This window comes from Venturia canescens, chromosome 1 (assembly GCF_019457755.1).
Source record: "Venturia canescens isolate UGA chromosome 1, ASM1945775v1, whole genome shotgun sequence".
Classification (NCBI taxonomy): domain Eukaryota; kingdom Metazoa; phylum Arthropoda; class Insecta; order Hymenoptera; family Ichneumonidae; genus Venturia; species Venturia canescens.
Window position 1 is genome coordinate 9493511 of NC_057421.1, and position 23946 is coordinate 9517456.

The window sequence follows — 23946 nt, forward strand, 5'->3', positions numbered from 1 at the left end:
GTTTTATCTTTTATTATATTCCCACAAAAATGAATTTTCCATAATTCTTTTTCACCGCGCCCATGAGGCAGCGGTCATTCTGGCTCGAATAATCGTCGCATATCTTTATTGTGATCTTGAAGCCGCGTGATAATTCGCGATCGAGAGAAAGCTGATACAAATGACCTCGCAATATGACACGTCCGCGAGTGCAATAAGCCGAAGACTCGTCATCGTTAAATCTGGCAGCGCTGAGGCAGTGTCAAAACAATCTGAATTTAAGAATGGCGAGGAACCGCTGACGTTGAAGCGAAAAAATCGAGGCAGTATCAGCACATGGACAGTGACGCTAGAATATTTTTCAAAGCGAAGCGTTTCAAGAAGTCGCGTCCCCTCTTTTTTTCGACATTTTGCCATTCGCTGGTTACTGACCGTGAACGCGGGATCTCCAGCTGTGTCAGAGGGTTATCGAGTGATTCGTCGTTCGTCGGGGCTACACCGCACTCTCGTTACGTGATAGAGGCGCACTCGCACTTGTAACGATAGCAGAGTTAGACGATTTTACGTTTGCACGTATAAAACTGTCTATAACTGTATCCAGCGGTATGCGTACACGTGTGAACACCTCGGCGAGCACACAAATATATTTGCATCGCTGACGCATGTGTATGTACGCACTAAAATAACACATTGAGGGAAGGAACGAGCGTGAACGCGTATTTTATAGTGATCATTCGAGCCGGAGTTGTAGAGCGTCAAATTTAGTGGTGTATAGTCGGTGTTACTTCGGATAGAATGGACGTTCGGCGTTTAATACTCCTGTTGCCGGTTTCGATGTTGATCCTAGTTATTTGTACAACATGTGCGAGCGCCTGGTCGTTTCGAAGCCTCGTTGACTCTTTCAACGCGGGCTCCGCCAGCAGGGATATTTCGTCGGGGGATACGGCAAGCAACTACGAGACGACGAAGAATCTTGGCGAGCAGAACGAGACCAAAGTGGACGGGCCCTACGACTTGGCCAAGATAATAACTGCCCCGCGTCGCAAAGTAGTTAATACGTGCGGACCTGGACAAAGAAAAGATCGTCGAGGCAAGTGCAGAACTACATGGTGATCACGGAGCACTCGGAGCCGGTCAATCTTTCGAAGGATTCCATACTCAATTACACATTATAACTGACGCAAGTACGTCATTTTCTCGTTTACATTAATATACGTTTGTATAGCGATATGCATGAAATGGTATTCCGGCAAACAAAAGCTATAAACGGGGGCTGCATATTATCGGTGAGCATTGACACTATATACGGAGCGTAATTATGAAAATTATGAGCTTCCCATGTCGCTCTTCGTTCGAACGTTGGATCAGTTAACGAGCCTCCTTCCCGCGTCGACTGTTTCGTTAGACTCCTCCTCGCGCGCGCGCGCGCGGATTGCCATCCATTGTTTTGGAAGAGACGAGAGGCGATAAAACGATGACGAAACGGAACTCTCATCCGAGTTGAAGCATCTGCTCTCAGGAAAATCCTTCGAATGTTTGAGTATCACCTATATCCCACGAGGAATCTCGAGAGGATAACCGAGTCTTTGAATTTGCAGGCTCACGGCCTCTACTGTGTCCTACTGCTATTTCTGTGGCTCGAATCTCTCTTGGTTCGCGCGGAATTGTCCATGAATCTAATACTTGCCGCTGAGAACCCTTGTAAAACTATTACCACGCGAAGTTTCAACTCTCGCCAAGTTTCGGAGGACTAAATTCTTTCGAGTTTCGTCTTCTGTTTCGCCAGGCACGTTCCTTATCGTCTAAGCACCAAAATCTTGGGCTTATTCCGACTAATGCAGACTACAATTTCGATTTTTTTAAACTCCATCTCATCACTTCGGTATCACATTGTCGATCATCACATTTAAAAGACTTCGGAAGAAAAAATCGATCTTGATAACGAACGAAAAAATATTTGTCTGGTGCATAAATAAATAATTTATTTTTCCGTTTCTACCTCAGCGATAAAGACTGTCGCGTGAGCTTTGTCACATCGGTTTTTTTTATCCCCGATCCCATAACAGTGGAATCGGGAGATTAACGTTCACGGATGTAGCGAAAATATTGTCTCAACTAGTCGAGTATATCGAAATTTCGATTTCGAGTGTTTAACGAGAGTTCGCTGCGAGTTTACTGACTTTCGCCGAGTCGAAAAATTATGACAGAAGCTCGGAGCTTATTGAATAGGGGAACGTAATCGAATGATGTAAGATAATAATCCCATCCTCGGAGCGTACGTGGACCGCGCGTCTCGGCAAAATGTAATATAACGTCGTCATACCGTGCTTTACACGTCTTTCACCTTCTCAGGATTCTCCGCACACAGCAGGAGCCATTGTTATTAGGGTTGACGCTTCCCTTGACCACCGTCGACTAGACTGACAATTTATTGCGTATCTCACACCGCGGGGGTTGACGTGAAGTATCTTCGTAGATAGGAGACCGTCTGAACTGCACTGACGGGTAACACGTCGCGTCAATCCATCGCCGCGTCTCCTCTGAATCCTAAACACGTTTGTGTCTAAGCTTGACACAAAATAAAAATAAAAAGGAAAGAAAAAAACATTCGGCACGATATTTTAACCTGTGAATTCCAACCACCTTCACGGTGGGGACAAAAGTTTTTGTTTTTTCGCAAAGATTCAACCGTTTATCCATAATTCGTGCGCACATGCGATTTCGTAGACGAGATCATCGTCGACGGTAATATTAACAGCGCGTTGGACTACTCATAATATAATTAGTATCCTTGATGATTTCAATCAACTTAATCCTTAATGGATACTGCACGAGCAAAAACGAAGCCGCGAAAAGTCAAATTTTTCTATTACCTTTTCGAAATAAATGATCCCTACTGTTGATCACTCGTATAAAGCCATTTATTTCAGTTCGAGTAACACGGTTCATCGAACTTTTGAAATTAACTGTCGTTATACATACGATATCTTCGATAATAATTACGTTAACTATTACGAGAATTATATTGATAATCGAATAAATAATCTCGTTGAAATCTGCTTTAACTGCTGAAGCTCTCGTTGTAATCGCTTTCCTGGATGGGGCTTCGGTATCTAGATATTATAATAACTGTTACCGAGTGGATGTTCTATCTATAGCTTGCCTATAACGAGAATATAATAGAGGATGCATACATTGGAAAGCATTTGTCAAGTGCTTCGATGACCCAGTTGTACGATCGTGATAACAGCCAGTCTACAATCATGGGAGAAAAATCACCGTTGTTGATAATTCCGGGTTCACAAGCCATAAAAAAAAAACGGAGGAAAAAAGGAACGAGGCCATCGATGATCCGGTGTCGTCATAAAACCTTTTTTTTCTTCGGTTTTTTTTTTACTTTTAAGAAGAGAAATTACACGAGATCGTCACTTCTCGTAAATTTCATCGATTCAGCTAGTTATTTATTTTCTTATTTTTCCTACGATTTTTTTAAATTCTAGACGCGACATTAGGGTTATCGCGAAGTATATCCGGAACAACACATTCAAGTGGAACGTGAATTATTTATCAATTTAACCTTGCATTTGTACGACGCAATTCAGCAACGCGCGATGAATCAGCCAACGAAATTGTCTTTATTTACAATCCTGTTTATTCACCTTTGCGCTTATCGTCACGCCTCGATGCTCGGAAATATCGTTGATTCGGTAGGAACATCGCGAAACACTTATTTCGAGTAGCATGGGAGGAAAAAGTGTTTCACGATTCGCATGGACAGGGAGAGAGAGAGAGAGAGAGAGAGAGAGAGAGAGAGAGAGAGAGGGAGACGAAAAATCAGGGAAATCCGGTGAGATATCGACGCGCGATAAACACGAGCATCGCAGATTTTTGATCTCGCAAGCACCACTAAATGTGAGTGAAAATTCAACGCATATTTGCGCGATAGAAAATCCCTCGAATATTTTGTTAAAATTTTTGGGCTGAAGGAGGCGCGGCGGGGGGAGACGATCGTTATCGGATATGAAAAAACGTTATTCACTCCGAAAAAAACATCGCGTAGAATTCGACGAAATTCATCAGCCCGGGGAATGTTTTCAGTTGCAGAATTCGTGCAGCGCACTCGACCGTAGTCTGCTGGCTTGAAGATCGTAAAAAAATAAAATCGGCTTCATGGTCTCAGTGGAAATGTCCCCTCGTTCAACTCTCTCATGTATTCCATCGATATACTCAACAAATTTCAAAGTACGCTGGGATCGATTTTCAATGACAATTAAACTCCGAGTGAACTGCCATTCGATGTACCGGATTATATGGTGGCTCTTAAAATAACGCGTATGAGCGAGTTCAGGCCTATAATTATGTACATAATTCAAGGCACTTGAGTAATAACCCATAGAAATGAGTGGTCAGCGCATGACATCATGCTGACACGCGGCGACGAGGGCAAAGATTCGCAATTATATGCGTGTGTGTACCCAACGCCCTAAAATTTGCTGTTCGTGCCTATAAATGCATGACTTTTCGTAGATATTTTGCAATGTGTGTGTATAAATGAGGATTTTGGCGAAGCGTATTACGCGACACGTACAGAACGTTAAAACGCGTCACGTGCAATACGTTGATACGTGTCATAACGCGCTCATGAGACTGACGTTGACGAGATGATGTACAGACAAACGCAACTCGGTTTATATATACGTGTGTGTATATCAATGTAATTCGAGGATATTCAGAATGCGGACATGTATATATAAAATATAGTGTATATTTGCTACCTTGACGAATGTGGGGTTAATGATGATGAGGATGACGGGAGGGGACTCGACGCTCCGTTTTATCAGTGTCTTCGTTCTAATCTCCAGTACGACAGTGGTCACTATAGAGACTCCATCGGACGTTTGTACATAACGACGACGGGCGTCATGAATTTCCGTATGCGCCACAGTCGCAAAGCTCCGATGTTCCCTTTGCTCGTTATTATCGTTGTAATCACATTAGTGCTGTTGCCAGCACCGATCCTTGGACTGAAGAAGGAATCGAAGACGTTCATACTCTTTGAGAACAGAGTCAATCGGGGCTCGTTCATCGACCTGCCAATTCGATGTCCACCCGACACTCAAAAAGTTGGCAATCGTTGTAGGACCGTTTTTTAGGTAAGCTCAATTCGAAGTTAAACTTCATCACATTTTTCAAACACATTTTCGCTACTATGAGCTTTGTGTTAACTATCGCGCAAGTGCGCCTCGAAGCGAGAGAAAAATTGAGCAATAATTCTTAATCGCGATTGCTTTGCTCGACGAAAATTATTGCGACACGCTATTACAAAAGTTCACTCGTGTTAAGGTCACGTTTATCTATGTTAATCGGGAATTTTGAGCTCCTCCCGGAAGTATAAGCAAGTTTATGAGTCACTAATTATTTCGAATGATGAAATATGCGTTGGACCGTGAACCCTGAAAAGATGCTTCGATCGAAATGAATATCTCTTTTACTAGAAACCTTACGAGATTTACAGTGCTATTCTCAAAAGAATCTCCATCTCACAATGTTAAACTTCATTGAACCTGCTGAAATCATGATCGGAACTTAAACAGTATTCCAAAAAAATATAACAACTTTATAAATAATACAAATGAGTTGATAACAAAATTTTAATGATGCATTTTTAGTATACAAATTATTGGAATAAAAGGTTATTACACCTTTTTTTGAAAACTGTTTTTAAATAATCCTGAGATCATAATAAACTAGTAGAATTTTTATTTCAATTTCATGAGACCGAAAAGTGTCTTAAAAACTATTTTTTATTTATAATTTTCAAATTTCGCGCGGAAACACTAGCCGCCATGTTGTTTCGGGCTGTGACGTCACTCCGTTAGTAAACAATACAATTGCGAAAGACCAAGTAACAAGATTTATGAAAATAATGGGTTATAATAGTATATCATTGGTGTCTTGTGCCTGAATGGAATAATGCAAGTGTAAAAATGCCACGAAAATTGTGGATTCATCGCCACCATCGACGTATTTATCATTGGTAGATTTGTACTTTCTGCTTTCACAAAATCGTCTTCCCTCATGCGATTTTAATAAAATGATTGATAAAATTCCACAAATGTGCACAATAACATATGTAAAATTTCAAAATAACACAGAGCCCACGATAAGAATCTATAGATTGTTTACTATCGGCATGACGTCACGTTGGAATCCAATATGGCGGATGGCGTTTTAGACATTTGAAAAACATATGAAAAAAGACGATTTTTGAAATTCAATTATAAAATTTACATTGCATTTTTATGAATAAATATTGACGTTTCTCGTTTACTTTTTACGAAATCTATCGTAAAAATGCATTTTTATATATTTTCTTACATGCTGTAAAATAGCCTATTTTGGAATAGATATAATCCATGACCTGAAAAAGATCGATACGATGGATGAACGTTTGATTGAGTGATAGAGTGGTTGTAATCGTTCGTCATTCTAAAATGCCTAATTGAAGATATGATGAAAATATCAATAAGTGAACTATACCCTTCATTGATTCAAAGATAAAGCTTATTTTTGATTCCATATATTTATTCCATCGCACGATTCAATACCAGAATCATTTCCCGATGTCAATCATCTATTGATGATACGTATCAAGACCGTAACTTTATGGAAATTCTCGACCAAATATCCAGCTTTATCTTATGTTATAATGATCAATTTTATTTCTATTATTATTATTTTTTTTTTATTTTGTGGTCTCTTGTAATAAATTAATTGGAAAAACTCATCGACCAAACCATAACAAACTTCGTAACCAAGCAAAAAAAAACCAAAAACAACGTCACTACATATATTATTTTTTTTTATATTACCATTGCCTACTAAACATATTTCATTAATATAAGCTTCCTTTCCGATATTCGTAACAGAACCTTATTTTTTCTTCTTACGGAATTTAAAAAACGACAACGCACGAATAAAACGTTCGAAGATATCTATCCGCTATCGATCACCTCCTTTCCCTTCCCCCTCATTTTGCCGTTGATTAGATCGAGGAAGATAAAACGGATGACGACTCGTTGTCGTTCAGCTTTCGTATAATTGCACCGTGTGATGCAAACAGGGTGAAGTCTGGCCATGATCTATAGACACATACCGAGAGTTGAAAACAAATATCATAACATTGCCAAGAAGCAAACAGCAAACACACACCGAAAGAGCAGAGTCTCCCTGCTCCTTTCCATCTTTCTCTCGTTCTCTCTCTAGTTTGATACGACGATATACGAGTTTCTGTCAGCCGCGAATTTGACGTGTCGCAAGAGAGAAGTTTCGGGATTCTCCAAAGCCGTTTGCTCGTAAATTTCCAAGCCCGAATTGTCATTCCCGGTGAGCCGAGGCGGCGGCCCCTCTCACGGGACACAACCCTGTGTCGCTATAGTCTGCTTGCCGCAACTGAACGTAACGTACGTGTCATCGTTTAAAGCTGGTGCGTGAGTCGAATCGATCACCCACACAGATCACATCTCTCCACCTCCTTCCCTTCTCTTACTTACCCTCCAGGCATTATCGTATTACGCGCTGCTTGATTTATGTTACAGATGAGATTTACCGAAACGAAGATGTCTATGCAATTTTGTTATTGTCCCCGCAATCGGATAAAGACCATTTCGCTCCTTCGCTTTGTGTTAATTATTGCTTTCGTTACAGCAGGATTCGTTGCTACAACTGCTTTTCGTGATATGATTCTCAAATTTTTACGTACAAGGATGATAGTTTGGGAGGCAGACGAAAGGGGAGAAACGTTTTAAAAAATTCGTGGATTTTCGAAAACTAAATCTCAGTGAGAAAAAAGCTCAGGAATTTCAGAATTATAGTAACTCACCAATAATTCGTATCATATTCGTAGCAGTATGGCACCTTTTTTTGAAAACTGCTGCAAATTAATCCTGAGCAAAACTCCGAAAGTTATTTTTTATTTTTGATTTTGAATTTCGCGCGTTTACCACTACGTTGGTAAACAATACGACTGCGAAAGACCAAGTAACGAGATTTCTGAAAATAATGAGATATAAATAAAATCGTCGGTGTTTTGTGCCTGAATGCAATAACACAAGTGTAAAAACGTCACAAAAAGTGTGGATTCATCGCCACCGTATCGACGTATTTATCATTGGCATAGATTTGTACCTTCTGCTTTCACAAAATCGTCTTCCATTGTGCGAGTTTAATAAAATAAATGATAAAAGTCCACAAAAGTGATAATAAATTGTAAAATTTCAATAAAAAACTAGATTGTTTACTATCGGAGTGCGAAAAACAGATGAAAAAAGACGATTTTTAAAATTGAGTCATAAAATTTACGTGGCATTTTCATAAATAAATGTTGACGTTTTCAAACATTTTCAAAATCGATTTTCCGTGAGCGTCAAAAACAGATTTTCATTGTTTATTTCTTAGAATCAACGTACATTTTTTGAATGAGACTGACGCGAAAACAACCCCATCGATAACATCTCCTTGCTTTAATGACTTTGCCTCAATTCTAAAACATACATATTTTGAATACGCGTTTATTCTGAACCATCGCACGGTGTTGAAGGTTGTTTATTGTCGGGGAATCAGTATATTCATGAAGGTAGTCAAAAGGGCTTCGTTAGTAAATATCCCTAAACACGAACCCCTCCATGCAGAAGAAACTTTATATTCAAGAGTGTGTGTGTATTGCAAAGAATTCTTATTCGTGTAAATCAAGTTTCACATTGAGGCTTGACAACTTTCGTCATTTCCATGTGAATAGTCATATAATTTAGCGCAAAATTTTCAAATGAGCACATTTTAACATAATGAAATTTCGTAAAGGGACACATTCCGAATTAGATGGGATATTTGGTCAAGTATTCGCGATCGAGCTTTCTAAGTACGAAGAGGAAATAACGAATTGCGAGTTGGACTGTCAAAACGGCACGCAGGCCTCTGTTAACCGAGTGAGAGCGTGGGCACCGCGTCAAATTGTTTCCGTACACAATTGTTTGGCAATAATAACAATGCATAAAGGCTCGTGCCACACAGTGGTTGCACCCTCGAGCAGTTTGCTTATCACGAATCTGTTAGCATGATTCGCTCGAATGGCAAATCATTTTTTGCCTCAATGCATGCAGCTTGTTCGTTGTCAATGCGGGAAGTGAGTCGACGAGAGCGAGCCCGAGGTGTTATAATGCCTAAATTATTGGCGTGATTGACCGTAACGTTATCGGGATGGATTTTCTCGCCGCTAAAACAAGCCCGTACTGCCTTACAATCAGCTCTTTTCCATAATGCTAGCAAGAGGGGCAGGAGGGAGATAAAAAGGGAGGCAGAGAGAGAGGTTTGGTACAAGCGTTGGCTGCAACGTCCTGCACGATATATCTGTATACGAATGCGGATGCGTTTAGCCGTTAATCATTCAATTACACGTGGTCTGAGTCACGCTGTGAGGCAAGACGGCGAAATACTGTCCGTTATCTATCTCCAAGTCTAATGTTTTCCGATGGAACAAGTCCGCACTGCATCGAACCAGATTCATCCTTCTACCGTGAGACATACTTCCGGTTGTTAAAAAACATTTTATGATTGTCCATAACCGTGGGGATTGTCGATCAAATTCAATTATTAGGACTGCGGCGCTTTTTGCTCATGGAACGACTCGCCTTACTGCTACGAAGTGGATCCTTTATACGCGTAATTAGCATGAGCCATCGTATACGTTCGTACGATCATGCACACACTCGTATCAGCGTTATGAATTCAATGGTTAACTCGATCCTCCATATCTTATGAAGTTCTCTCGTCATCATCTTTGCACCAAAGTTCTTACAGTCATCGTTCATACAAGAAGCTCCAGTGAATAAACAATTCGATTATAATCGCCTGTTCCTCGAGAATAAAAAGGTACTTTGACACTTCAAAGTCTCTGAATTATATTGTTTTTTTTGCACGAATAATCAATCTTTTTGAGCTCAAATACACGACTCGATTTTTTACTGCGATGGGTTAAAAGTGATGATTCATCATTTCGAAAAAGCAAGTTGACTGTCACTCAGTTTTACTGCGGAAAGTTAATCACGCTGATCGAGAACTCCGTCAACTTTTTATCCCTCCAAATAAACGTGTGACGAAATCTGACAGTATTTTTTATTCATAAAATCGACTGCAGAATACGAGAAGAGGGGGAAAAGGATTTTAATCTAGTGACGAATCGATCTAGTTGTTGAAGAATTGTAAACTATCGCGCAGGAACGTTTCAAAGATTTTCTGATAATCAATTTATTTTCTAAATCAACGTAAACATGCTCGAAATCTTTGAGAATTAAAAGTGTTCATGCATTTTGGTCTTCGAAGTATTTATTCACGTTTCCTTTTTTTTCTTATCACGCTGAACGAATTATGAAAAAGGGATGGTGAAGAAACAAATTCGTAGTGCCAAGAACTTTCAATGGGTGAGATTCGGCGGAATAAGCCACATTTATGTACACAAGAAACGGGTGCAATAGACGCATGCGGTAAGTCGAATAGGGCTGCCTATATATGTGGTAAAATGAACATTACGGGAGTGTTATCGACACGACATTGTATTGAATTTCTCGATTTCCATAACGGATAAGGGTCTTTGCGGATAATAATACCTCAAGTGTTTCATTCAATCGTGCGTAGAGCGTTCACTTGACATTCCGCCATTATCGTACGATATTTATGTCTCAGGACTGACATTACTCAAGAACCACAATTTGCGAAGTGATTTATCCATATTCTGACTGGATACATTGTTGCGAAACTGCTGATCTAATAAATCTTCATCGATTTCCAATAATCAATCTTCTTAACATTCATTTGTAGAATGAGCTCTTCGATCATCCTACAAATGTCATCTACATTCCGAGATTGAAATTCACACGATTCTATACTCGATACACAGAAACTATTTGATGCAACTCTGTTTACTCAAAATATTTTTTCTTCAATTTCGTTTTTTCAAGTAAAATTCATTTAATATCGAAATCGATTCGCGATAGATGAAAATAATGGATGCCTCGTCGAAATAATAACTAATTAACTCTCTTGTCGATACCCAGAATTATTGATCATTCTCGGTAATTTGACTGATGACGCAGACCAAAATCGGCGAATTTTTCGCATGCATTTTTTATCATTTTCCACGTTCCCTATCGACTTGGGTATCATTTTTTCGATAAAAAATTCACTTCCAACATCAATTTATTCGTTGATGCATCAATGGATATAAATTTTACTGAATTCTCTGAATAAACACTCGTGAAGACTCTGACCATGAATAACGAATGCCCGAATTGCTCGATTTCGATTTCATCTTGGACTCGTTTGAAAAAAAAACACTATATTGGAATATTGGGTTCGAAATAATGTCGGTATGATGAGAATTAAGGCATGAATTGCAAACATGAAGAAAGGACGGACGTCAATTGTTGGGGTTGTGCGAACAAGCGAATGATCTGCAAATAAAGGTGCGCCGCATTAGTCGCAACCTCGCATCCACCGTTTTCTCTCCCCTGCGTGTTAAATTTGTAGGCAGATAAGGTTATCGGAAAAGCAGGCCAAAGACTTTTTTCGTTATTTTTCCAACACAAGTAGATTTAATTTCGTGTAATTCCGAGAGTGCCAAAGTCATACTTTGTCCTGGATTACATCAAGTGATATTGCTTACCGATAAAAAGTGTCGGAAAACAGAAAAAGATTAGGAGACAAATTTGTAAGACGAGTGAAAAAAGTCAGGATGAGAAATGCCCCAAGTATGAGATTTGTAACGATACAAAACGCTTTTGCACATATACAGCTCGATAATATCTCACGAGTTATGCGTAACAACGTTCATTAGCATAATCTGAAGCTAAAGGACACCATATAAATCCTGTTTATCGAGCTGGGGAGTGTCTTATCATGCTACGGGTAGGAATATACGCGCACGTACGTACACACACAAGAATTCATATATATTTGCTTCGTACGGGTGGATTATTTAGCGAGCGTTGGTAAAGATGCGTATCGCCGCAAACCGAGTAGCCCCGAGCCATCATAAAATTCGCCTCCCTTGGTTATATAACATACAGAGAATTTTCGCCAACGGCTTTCTCATTCTCTCTCCGTCTCGCTTTCTTTTTCTCTTGGCACATAAACGCTGAACGAGCACACACGTCCAATCTCCCTTTCTCCATTCGCCGATTCCTCTCTTTTTGTCTCTCTTTCTCTCTCTCTTTTCTTTCTCTGACCCACGTCCATTGCAAGCTTTAGGAGAGATTCTCGAGAATTCATAGGGGGATGGTCGAGACCCGCGGCAGACATACTTCCGGTTTTTTCCTTCTCCCTGGAGAATATCTGTCGAACGACGACACACTCTCATACACTGAATTCCCGTGATATATACCGAGCATTAGGCCTTAGAAGGGAATAGATTCGAGAATGATAAAACCATTTCTTCTTTTTATGGTGATCAAGACAAAGGGATATCGGGGCATGGTGAGTTTAGGAGAAACTTGACGGTCGTGCGCAGGGATTGGGTTAGATATTGGGCTCGTTTCGAATTTCGATAATCAACGAATTTTTCACGATTGGGCGTTTCTGAGATATTCGAAATTTTGCCACTCGAAAACAGCGAGAAAAAAATCCCAACATCTGATTTTACAGTGCTCCATTTTTCGTCCGGAATTTCGAAATGTTCAATCGTAACACAGCATTTTTAGGCACATTTTTGCAGTTGAGTATAGACATTTTTTCATTGGAGATGAAGGAGTGAAATTTTGAGACTCCTTTTGGATGAAAAAGAAGAGTCTCATGATGAGATGATGGAAAGAGTGCAATCGTTAAGAAAAACTCGTTACATTCGAAAATTTGCAGGGAGTTCGAAGAGATGCAGTGCGAAAAATCAACGATTTCTCTGCGCACGGAGCTAGCTTTCAACCGAGCGATATTCTCGCACGAGCAAAATGCTGTGAAACGTAACAAATCGGTTCGAGCAAGCGTAAGACAAATTGAGTAATCGTATAGCTCCTAATTGATTGGAGAGATCGATGTTACGAGTTGAGCGTACATAAACGGAGGGAAAAGAGAAAAAGGTGAAATAGAGAGAGGGATGCGAGTTGGAAGAGCTTGTATGCAATAACGTGGAACAACTGCCAAGCTCGCATTCTCATTTTAACCTCTTTTAGTTGCTCGTTCATATTTTTCAGTCTCTTACTTTCCTCATCATTTGATTCTCACTCGCCTCGGCTATCTTTCTCGCTGCCTCTTGGCATTGATCGTCTCATAAAGTCGCTCGCGCAATATCGGATACAGAGATCCTAATTGGAGTTGGCGGCTAAGTTGGAAGCGGGGAATCGAGCGAGGCCAAACTTCGAAGAGCAGGTATATCGGGACGACCTCGACGTGCTTTCGCGCCAAGACCTGTAAGGCGTATGAGGCTAGAAGAGAGAACGTACACATATAGCAATGTATAGATTCATTTATGTATATATGAATACCTACGTACTTGGATGTACGCGTGTGTACGTGTGTAAAAGGCCTCGTGGGAAATCCGGGTCTGGCGATCGTTAATTGGCATGGGTATAACTTGAGTTTGAGGATGAAGCTCGAGAGGCAGGACGAGGACTCGAAAAGGTACAAAGATGTTCGTGCTGAGGATCCAGCGGGAAAGATCAGTCTAAAATAAAGGAACAAAAGGAAATAGAACAAACAAGAGAGCAGACGCTCCAAAGGAGAAAAAAATAGCGTAACAAGAGAGCAAGAGAGAGAGAGAGAGCTCGATCGAGCAAAAAAGCTCGAGAACGAGAGGCCCTTGAATGAGGAAAACGGGTTAACCAATTCTTCCCCTTTTGAAAAATCGATAAAAGAGCAATTACGAAAACAAGCGAAAAGAAATATACTGAAGAGGGAGAAAATCAAAATAGCGGAAGGCATACACAATAACCCCTTGAGAATCCACAAATGCACCTCGCGGTAACATTCTATTTCCCGGCTGTTTCGGTCGAGGTGTTGTAGCCCGCGATTGTGGAAATTTGCTAATGGCCACTCAGCGCGACGGGAATGGGAATTCAACAGCTTGATAGAGAGAATGGAAGAGAAAGGAATAGTCTGCATGTTTATGAAGTCAAAGGGAAATACAAGGGGGATGAGATTCCCTGAGGGCTTGAAATCCTTCCGATACGTACGTGCCGCCAGAAGAAACGACTCCATCGTCCCCCATCGACCAATGTTTCTTATAAATACCAGTTTCATTCTGCCTCCTGGGTATTGTCGAGCCATCCGTTATGCTGGTTTATATTTTAATTGGCATCATTTTTTTTTCATCATGCTCATTAGAAGCTGGCTAATTTTATCCCTTTTGTACTTCATCGTCGTCACAGAGTTTAAAGCGATTGGATAAATTCGTTAAATTCGTGATAAATAAAAAAATTTGAAGGGAATTATTGGATACTTTTAGGCACTTGAGCTAGTAGATCATCGTGAAGAATTTCATGCCCTCTTGACAGCTTCGTTTTTAATGCAACAGAGTGGTTCATTAATCTTCGAATTAAACGATGTGATTTACTCGAAATTCGCGACATAATTTATGCTAGGAAAAAGTTTATCATAACGCAATTACGAGCTTGCATGCTTATAAAGGATATACCAAACCACGAGAGACCTTGAAACTACTACGTGACCGTTTTTCCCAATACCACACGCGTGAATCGAAGTAGGAAGTCTGATAAAAGTTCCACGCCGGCGTTCCCTTACCGCAAATAGATGTAGATGACGTTCTCATTACTTTTTTTTTCTATTCGTTTTTTCTTATCGCGTGGCGTAGAATTTAGAACTTGCTGCAGGATGGAGTGGTAAGCCGAGAGATTTTCCACTATCGAAGTCGAATGAAATATTTTATGTATTGAGTTATCCGTTCAACATATTCTCTATTGTCGTATACGAAACCTCCAATTCCTCAATGTGTATATATAAATATACGTTAAAGACTCTTCTTACCCTTGGCTTTGAGGCCGTATTTGCTATCGGGATTGCTATTTTCAGAGGTGATTTTGAGAACGGAAAAATTCTCAATTCCCCTCACTGTTCATTTTTTTCTCCAATTGTGCTCTCACGTGTTCATGAATTATTGAAATTCGCTACACAAAAAACTTTGTGCAAGGATTCGATTTAGTGGGAAATTGAATTCGTCGTATCGATCCAGTTCCATTTCGGAATAGTTCGAAAAATCTCGGTCCGTGGCATCTGATTTTCTTTTTTTTTTTCATTACATTCTTTCCACCGGGAGCCCTCGATGACGGTTATGATAAAGGCTCGTTAAAGCAAGTTGATTACGAAGTGCATTGACCATCCACTGGCCCGCACACTACTCACTGAGTTGGGAGGGGGGCGCCAGGTTTTTCCAAGTTCCTGAAACGATCTCGACGAGCTAAAACTCGGTGAAAACAGTAAAAACAGGCTGGCCCTTGTGAAAATTCGATAAAATAGTGTAGTTGGAGAGAGTGGATAATCATCCGAGGAAGGGAGGAATCTCGTAGGAACAGAAAATAGGAAAGAAGAGTGAGAGAAAGACGGGATGAGTTGAAGTGATAGAGGATCGGCTCGTGAATCTGGAAAGTGTATGAGCAGAAAAAAGAAATTAAATTTTCCCCTTTTTACTCATTGTTGAGAGATTTTGTACAAAAGAATAAAAAAACCGTCGCAATGCACAGTTTGTTGGTTGAGTACGCCATTATCGCGCGGCGCCCCTGAAGTTAGAAGTGACGCGCTTTCATAGTTATTAAATCACTTGTGTATGGAAATGCGTCATGCGAGATGACGTGAAAAGAAAAACCTCTCAAAAGCCACTCATTAATCAAAGCGCGACTGGCTCTTTCCATGGAGCGTAAAACGTGGCACATTGGTGCATTGAAAAAAGAGCGGTGTCACTTTGAATTTATAAATTGTAAACGAGACGCCCGGCTACAGAAATCTTTGTCGATAGAAGAATTCATCACGCTAATATGTTCCGTCGGCGTAAAACCCGGCGCACGCGGCGCCGCTTTGTGAGCACGTGCGTATTTGCTGTGCTATACTTTTCTTTGAAAATGTTTACCTTTTGAATCCTCGAGGCCGAGCCGGCCTGAAACGGCTCTTGATGAATTTCTCAATCGACGTGTATCTATTAATACGATACTCGCGCGCGGCTGTCATCGGCGATTATGCCGTCAAAAAGTTGGACTTGCAACACGAAGTTGGAAGGCATATACACGGTACGAAAAGTGCTCTTGTCCAGCTCGAGTGAGCCATCGTTCCGGATCGGAGCTTAATGAGAGAAGGAGAGGACGAAAGCTTCGGGTCGCAGCTCCCGCGCTGCATGCGAGTACTAACTACTACACTCGCGTGCGATATACGACACTCGACGTTTCACAATCCCCGATACGTCGCTGCGCGCACGTGTGTGAAGCGTCTACATACGTGCACGTTCATTTTGTACGCGTTCTCTTCTTGCTCCGCGCACGTTCCCTTCTGGTAACCGCAACCCGACCGAGCTCCACCGCCACCAGGATGACGTACAGTGGTCGCCAGCACATTTCTCGTTTCCGCATGGGACCTACCGGAAATGTTACTTCTCGCCATTATCGTTCGTCGCTTAGCGGTTTACTCGCGCCTACCTACGGCCTGCCCCCAAAACCCAGCAGCGTCTCTCGCACGTTCAAGTCTTCCTCTTTCTCGTAGAAACAGAAATTGCGAGCGGAGAGAAATGGGGAGAGAGGGCGCGCGAGTGTGGGAGATGGACGGAGAAAGGAGGGTGAAAGAGCATCATTAATCCAGTCGCTGGTGGAGCTTAATCGTCATTCAATTACCGACCACCCAGTCGTTTAGTCTCTTTTCACCTTGCATTTGTGTACACTCGCGAAAACTTTATCCACGCAGGAGTTCCTCTAAACAATTCGTCCTAGTTAAAACTCTGACTGAAAATAAAATATCGATCGGGATTGGTAATTGGGCGCGAAAAGGAAAAGGAATTAGTTTGGTGAAAGACACAACGTTTTGGTGGCATAACGAAAGTTCCGGGGTGCCGCAGCTGCAAAAAAAGGCGAGGAAATGTCGAAACTTTTGAGAGTTCTATTTCTCGTTGTTCTCGTGGCTGGATTATCGGCACTCGTTGTCACAATGCCAGTGAGCTTCCCCAACAGGCGTCATCCACACCCGGATAATCTTTGCCCCCCAGGATACAGAGTAGTTCTCCGGAGCGGTCTCTGCAGGAAGATCCTCGTAATACCCATCTCTTATTATCAGCAGGTGAGCAAAACCATCCTAATGAGGACACGACGGGCATACAATTATTCACTTCGTCGCCCACCCAAATCCACGACCAAATTCTCTCGTAATCCCGACCTTTCTCGCGAGGCTGTTTTAGTGCGGCGTGTGTGGATTACCGTGCACACATGTATATAAGTGTGTTTATGAGGGTTCATTCGAGCATCCTTTTGGACACCGAGCGACCTCCAGGCATTTCACTGTCCTTTTTACCCTCGTGAAAAAAAAAACGACGTTGCTTCCCCTCGTATACCACTTCTCACTCTTGTCTCTATCCTTCGTAGAACTAACAAAGAACATAAAAGCCTAGGACACCCCTCGAAACCCTCGAGGAAGCGTAAGGACCCGTCATCTCCATCTTTAGTACCCTCCCAAACGTCCACATCCACCCGTACATGTGCTTGCAAAATAGAGATGTCATCGTGGCGAAGGTAAAAGAGTACGAAAAGTGGAGGAATAATAGGGGTCGAATGGGAAGGCACGAAAGAGGCAGGGAAAAAAGTCAATCAATATTAGGACATGATACTCTCGAGATGAAAGTTGTGTATTCTGCCAGTACTGAGAAAACAATAAACAACTATCCTCGGGATACGCTCGAGTTATTCATTCGCGATCCGTGTCTGATATTATTTGCAAACATCCCCGGCTATCAAATAGCTGAACAAATTTATTTGATTCCTCAAATTCACAAGGCTCGAGGGTAAAACAAATACTTTTACTCCCATTTTCGTTCATTCACTTCGACATGAGTACTTTGATTGCAATAATATGAAAAATCAAAAAAAATCAAGTGTTGGCATAGCACTGGCTGCATCGTATTTACCGAGAGAAAACATTTGGGCGTAATTCATTTCTACGTTATCTCAAGCCAGGCGAGGCGCTTCTATTAATTTCATTTTTCAGGAGAATTTCTCCCATTGTGTTTTCTCTCGGTGAAGCATTCGCCTGCGCTCGGATTTTTGCCCCTTAACGACAGAATTATCATAATTCAATGCCGAGTAATGAGCTACCCGTAATTTGTATGTTCCAGCGCATAAAGAAAGCCTGATTCCCGGTGCGATCACTGCTCTATTCGTATTTCAAGTTTTATGGAAAATAGTTTGACGTATTCACTCCGCAAAGATACGAGTTCTTAATAACGAAACACAAAAGACTCAAACATCCCGAAAGAGAAAGGAAAGCTTGAAACGGTGAAATTACTTTTAAAGACGCTGAAAAAATATATCTCGAGTAGATTTTGCTACGGTGACGAGTACATATACAAAATATAAATACACAGATACGAAGCATATAATCCCCTTCTCGAGACGAAGTTTCTCATCGCGGATCCCCATCTCTCTCCCTCTCTCTCTCGACATCTTCGTCCCATATATTATAATTCTACGTTCGTTATTTGTCGAGGAGATGAAACCGTATTGCAAGTCACTAACGCGCTCCTGAGACCGTCAACGAAGCGGATGATATTAAAATAAATAAAAATCAGCTCTGGCACATTGCTACGGCATTGAAAAAAGGATTCGACACAATAGTCCGCGAGCGAATATTTCGCGGGCTAAGAACGGAAGAGTATTAAAACTCGAGAATGATTGTGGATGAAATAAATTTTTTTTTCATTTTCTATTAATAGTAGCAAATGAACAAATCATGTTTTCATATTGTTTTATTTTCTCGTTATTTTTCACTGTTTGATGAAACTTGCATTACGTTCATTGTATTGTTCTATTATTGAATGATATAGTTTTCCGAGCTGTACTAAAAAATGTTCTCATTCGTGATGAAAAAGCCATTTCTTCGGGTGAAATGTGGCGGGTAAAACTGCTTTTTCGTTGAATGAACTAAAAATTATTTGGCTTTGGATGAGAATTGTATTCGCATCCACTATACATGTTTCTTCATTTAAATGGGATATTTTGTTCTCGTACTTGGCGATTGCGTAAAATATTCATGGGAATCGGTTCAGTGATTCTCGAACTGTAAACGTTCAAACGTATGAAAAATGAAGCAATGAGCGAAAATAATTGAGTTGGTATGTGTATCCGGAGCCATATTCTGCTCGCCTCTTTACATTCCAAACACGGGTTTTCAGAGTTGGACTCAATTACTGAGAGGAAGCAACTGAATGGAAAAAAAAATATATACAAAAATGAAATGCTCTTCGACGATGGAATCATTTTTCTGTGGGAAATTAAAATAGCAGCTCTGATTCTGATATTCACTCGAATCCGATAACTCTTTATTTGAATTTTGAAATTTTCGCAAATTTTTCGAGAGTCAAACATTGAAATGGGATTAAATTCATTTTGCTTTTTCGTACCGTGAAATATACCGAAATATTCTACAAGTCAAAATCTTAGGTGCATCGTGAGTTTGCCTTCTGTGAAAAATTCACCAAAACCTTTCTAGATTATTCGAAGGAAAAAATAGCACGAGGATAATACGAGGCGATTGTTTCGCGAAAAAGCTGACGGTAAATTTTGTTTGCTTCTCATAATTTTCTATTGTTTGATGAAGCTTGCTTCATGGGCAAGTATATTATTCAATTGAAGGCTCCTCGAGGAAGCTCCGTGAATGGAAAGGAGAGCAGAAGGAAGCAACGTGCAAATGTAATTTACAAGCTTGTTTCCCCCTTTTTAACTCAATAGTAGAAAGCTCGTTCCGCAGATGAAACGTTGAGATGTTTTTTCGCCCCATATTTGAAATTCCATAGAACCCCGTCTACGGTGTTTTATCGAATCGAACGAACAAGTTACTTCCGTTGATTGTCACTTCTACGCGGTGTTTCAATTCCATAGGAAATTAAAAACTATTGTTTATCGTCACGTGCGTCAAGGTACCCAATATGTATTGATAACGTCCATAAAAACGTGCTCGTTCTCCAAGCCCTCCAGTGTCGTTCACAAGATACAACATTTGCCGGGAGTCTTCCAATTTGTCTGGCAGAACAAAGGCCTGCGAAGCGTGGGATTGATATGACAAGATTCGAGTCATCCTCCACCGTTTAGGGTGGCTCGCAAGTATTTGTATAAGAGTTTTTGTGGCTGTCAGTCAGTGTCTTACATTAGCTAAGGTTAGGAACATCGGATAACAAAAAAGTATCGCAGCGCGTTATGCGGTCTGAAAAACGCCCCTTGCTTGTGCCCTCGCGTCTTCGTTACATTATACGTACAGTTATTCGCAAAGTAACGCTACCACGAGGACACAGCGTGTGTGTTTTCTCACCACCGAACACGCCAAACAGCCGCGCATATATAGACGACGCCACACAAACGGCACCACGAACTCACGCGCACTCAACCGCAAAAGCGCCTCTCGCTTACGTATTCATAAACACTCGGGTGCGGTGCGGTCTTCTAAGTGAGTTTATGCGGCCTCACTCTCTTTCTCTCGTCTCTCTCGGCTCTTCCTCTCTTCCCGACGTTCGCTATCTTTTTCCTTCTTGCTCCATCCCGGTTGCTCTCTTCCTCCGGGTTGGCTTTCACTGACATCGTTTTATTCGCGGCGTGACGCTTCTCAAAAGCTCGAACCTCGCTTCTTTTTGTGACATTACTCCGCGGTCCTCTATCCTCGAATCAACCGAAATACCAACAGCGCCACACACTTGATACTTTTTCTTTTCCCCAACGGAGTAACGAAGTTCTGACGCTTCCCATTTATTCCGTTTCATGCTCACTCTTCCTCTTGCCTTTTTTTAATCCTTGAGAGTGCCAGCTTGAAAAGGGGAGTTCGCGAAACGAAGATGTTGCACGATTCCGATCGTGATCTAGGCAGCTTCATTTGAGCAGCGAGCCCAAAACATCCTGCACATCGATCGGCCCGCCGTATGCCGAAGGAGAACACTCGGCCTTTCCCGCATCAAGAATTGCAAGGTCAATTGCCCAGAGGCAATGGCGCAACCTCGATTCGGGCGATAGCACAATCCGGTTAAAAATCATTCCGAAATAGGGGTGTAGCCGCCGCTGACGGCAAGAAGAATAGAAATATTATTGGCAAATAGTCCTCGGGCGTTCGAGTTCCCAGAAAAACTGCCCCATGGCGGGGAAGCGGCTGAAATATCCCTGACGGATCAGCGAGTGCTAAAAAGAAGGAAAAAAGTTCGAATTGGGACTCAAGTGGGATTTTTTTATTCACTCGATTAGGGCTGCACGTGGCGTCATAAATCCCAAATTGGGACTCGAAGTCGCCGAACCAACTCAGTCATTGACGCTAATTTTCACCAACTTTCCCGAATTTGGAACCGAGCAAAGAGAAAAAAATCCCGTTTCGTAGTAAATTTCCGTCTCACCCCTCGACTCGAGTCCCGAATCTCGGGTTCCAATTCAGAGACACAACTTTTTTGAGGGATTTCCTGATCCATTGCACAACCGTCAGAAATCCAACATCCAACTGAAGAGAACTTATACGAAGGTCACAGGGAGCTCTAATCTCCCAGCATTGCGAGGACCAGAGACTCCGATTTTATTGTATAATTCACACTATTAGCTAATCAGTTACTTATTATTGATTCATTGCAGAATCCAGAGTGGTAAGGACCATACGGAGGACGATCGATAGCCTAAACCGAGCGATAAGGTCACCCTAGGAGCACGGCAGAGGACTCGACGAGGCAGGAGAACGTGACACACACACTCGGACACATTCCCACACAGAGATACGCACACAAACAAAATACACACCGAGCCCGCGGCTCTGTGTGGCACAGACATTCCCCTACACACACACACGCGCGCGCACACACACACACACACACACACACACACACACACACACACAGAGCAAGAACGACGGGGGTCTTCTCGAATTAACTCTCTCGACGTTACAGATCAAGATATATAGAAGCCCCGATACACATACAGATATACATCTCCAAGAGCGTACACATTTAACACCGAATCTCGTGCTTTCACCGATTTCCAACACCGACGAAGTTCCACACGCATGCACACACGAGCCCACTAATACCATTTAGAATCATCGAATCCAACGTTGAATAATTGAGCGATGCTTATACCATTGGATAATAGCTACATCGCTCAATATACCCACCAATCTATATACATTGTATCTATGTACATTTTCCTAATATGTAGACAATACACATAGACGTATATGCGTGCGTGTGACACGCATTAAACCGGATTTCCAAAATCGATTTATAACATTATATCAACTCAGTTTTCCCGTGCGATACCTCCTTTCTCTGTGTAACTATGAGTTTATACAGTGTACACGTGTATGCGCGAATGTTGCCGATAGTAACACAGCGGCGCGAGGTCAAAACATTACCGAATATTTCGCCATCGGCGCCCCTCCTCCTTCTATCCAGCGGAGCATCACCATCCAACAAAACACCGGCTATGGAATATTCACGAGAAATTCATTACCTTCTGGAAGGGTCGGCGATCTTCCCTCTGCGGGTACACACATAATGGTGTTACAACGCTGAAGCCTGCTTATGAACAAGATGTACCTTATTTCCCGCTAGGCAATATGTATCTCGGGCTCAATCGTAGCGTGTATTAATACACACGTTTTGTACGCCATACTCGCTACCTCTGAAGAAATATACAATTTATTCGAAAAATCGCACTTGGTAGAAGACCTCTGTGGCCGTAGATCAAATTAATTTCAGCTCCTCGAGCCCCTCGCACACTCTCGCATTTTGACGTCTCGTCTTCATTTATTCAGGCGCATAGAACGGCTCGTCCTAACATGATCTAACTCGGATCGTCCGACAATTGAATCTTTCAGTGCGCGGCGAGTGAACCGCGGCCTTCGCCACTTAAACTATCAATTATTTCGAATAATTGTTTTCCCACATTTACGTGCTCTTTGAATCGACTTGTGAGGAAGTAGCGACTATTTTTACTCACTTGGAATGTTCCTTCCGCACAGTTATCAATCGTCGCAGTTAGTGCTTGCTTGCCTCAAAAAAATCGACAACTTCGGTCACTCGGAGCTCGTCGCTGCTTTTTCATGTGCTTTGCTTTCCAGGGTTCTGCCTCGGCACGCTGTGTAATGCACTCTGTAAAATTTCAAAGATTTTGCAGAATTTTCAGTTTTATAAGAGCTAATATCGCAGATGGGAGGTCAAAATTAACTAAATACTCCGGCTAAAGTTCCTACTTGGAACAGTAAATATTATTTAATTTATAGGAAGTTTCAATTTCCTCCGTGCATCGAAGGAATTTCAATTTACAAGCACACCGAGCTTTTTGTACTCCGAACGTGCCAACTGAACTTTTTTCAAACACAAATTTTAATCTTGATTGCTTCGTACCAAAGTTTGAAGTATACCAGAAACAAATAACGTTTTTATTATGAATTATTCAGGCATTTGGGTCGAAAAATTCTTCATGTTTCGATAAAACTCATTTTTTTTAAGAATTTTTCGTCACTCGAAGAAAAACCAGTTCAAAGGCAAAGTCAGCAAATGACGATACGATGTCATTTTTCTATAACGTCGAGCAAATAAAACAGTCGAGTTACGATATTGAAAACTATTGTCCACAGTTATAAATGAGACAGCCGAACGTACCCTAAAGTTCGAATATCGTGGAGCTGGCATTCTCCAGAATATTGAATTTTTCAACAAAACGAAATGTCATTTCCTTCGTTAATAGAGTCTTATACGACGAAGCG

General features: G+C 41.4%; 1 long non-coding RNA gene across 1 annotated transcript; it reads left to right on the forward strand.

Annotated features, from left to right (window-relative positions):
• Positions 1–270: 270 nt before the first annotated feature.
• Positions 271–22888, forward strand: LOC122412352 (uncharacterized). Its single transcript, XR_006261322.1, has 2 exons — positions 271–1163; positions 21819–22888. It is a non-coding gene; the product is annotated as an uncharacterized lncRNA (long non-coding RNA).
• The last annotated feature ends 1058 nt before the right edge of the window (positions 22889–23946 follow it).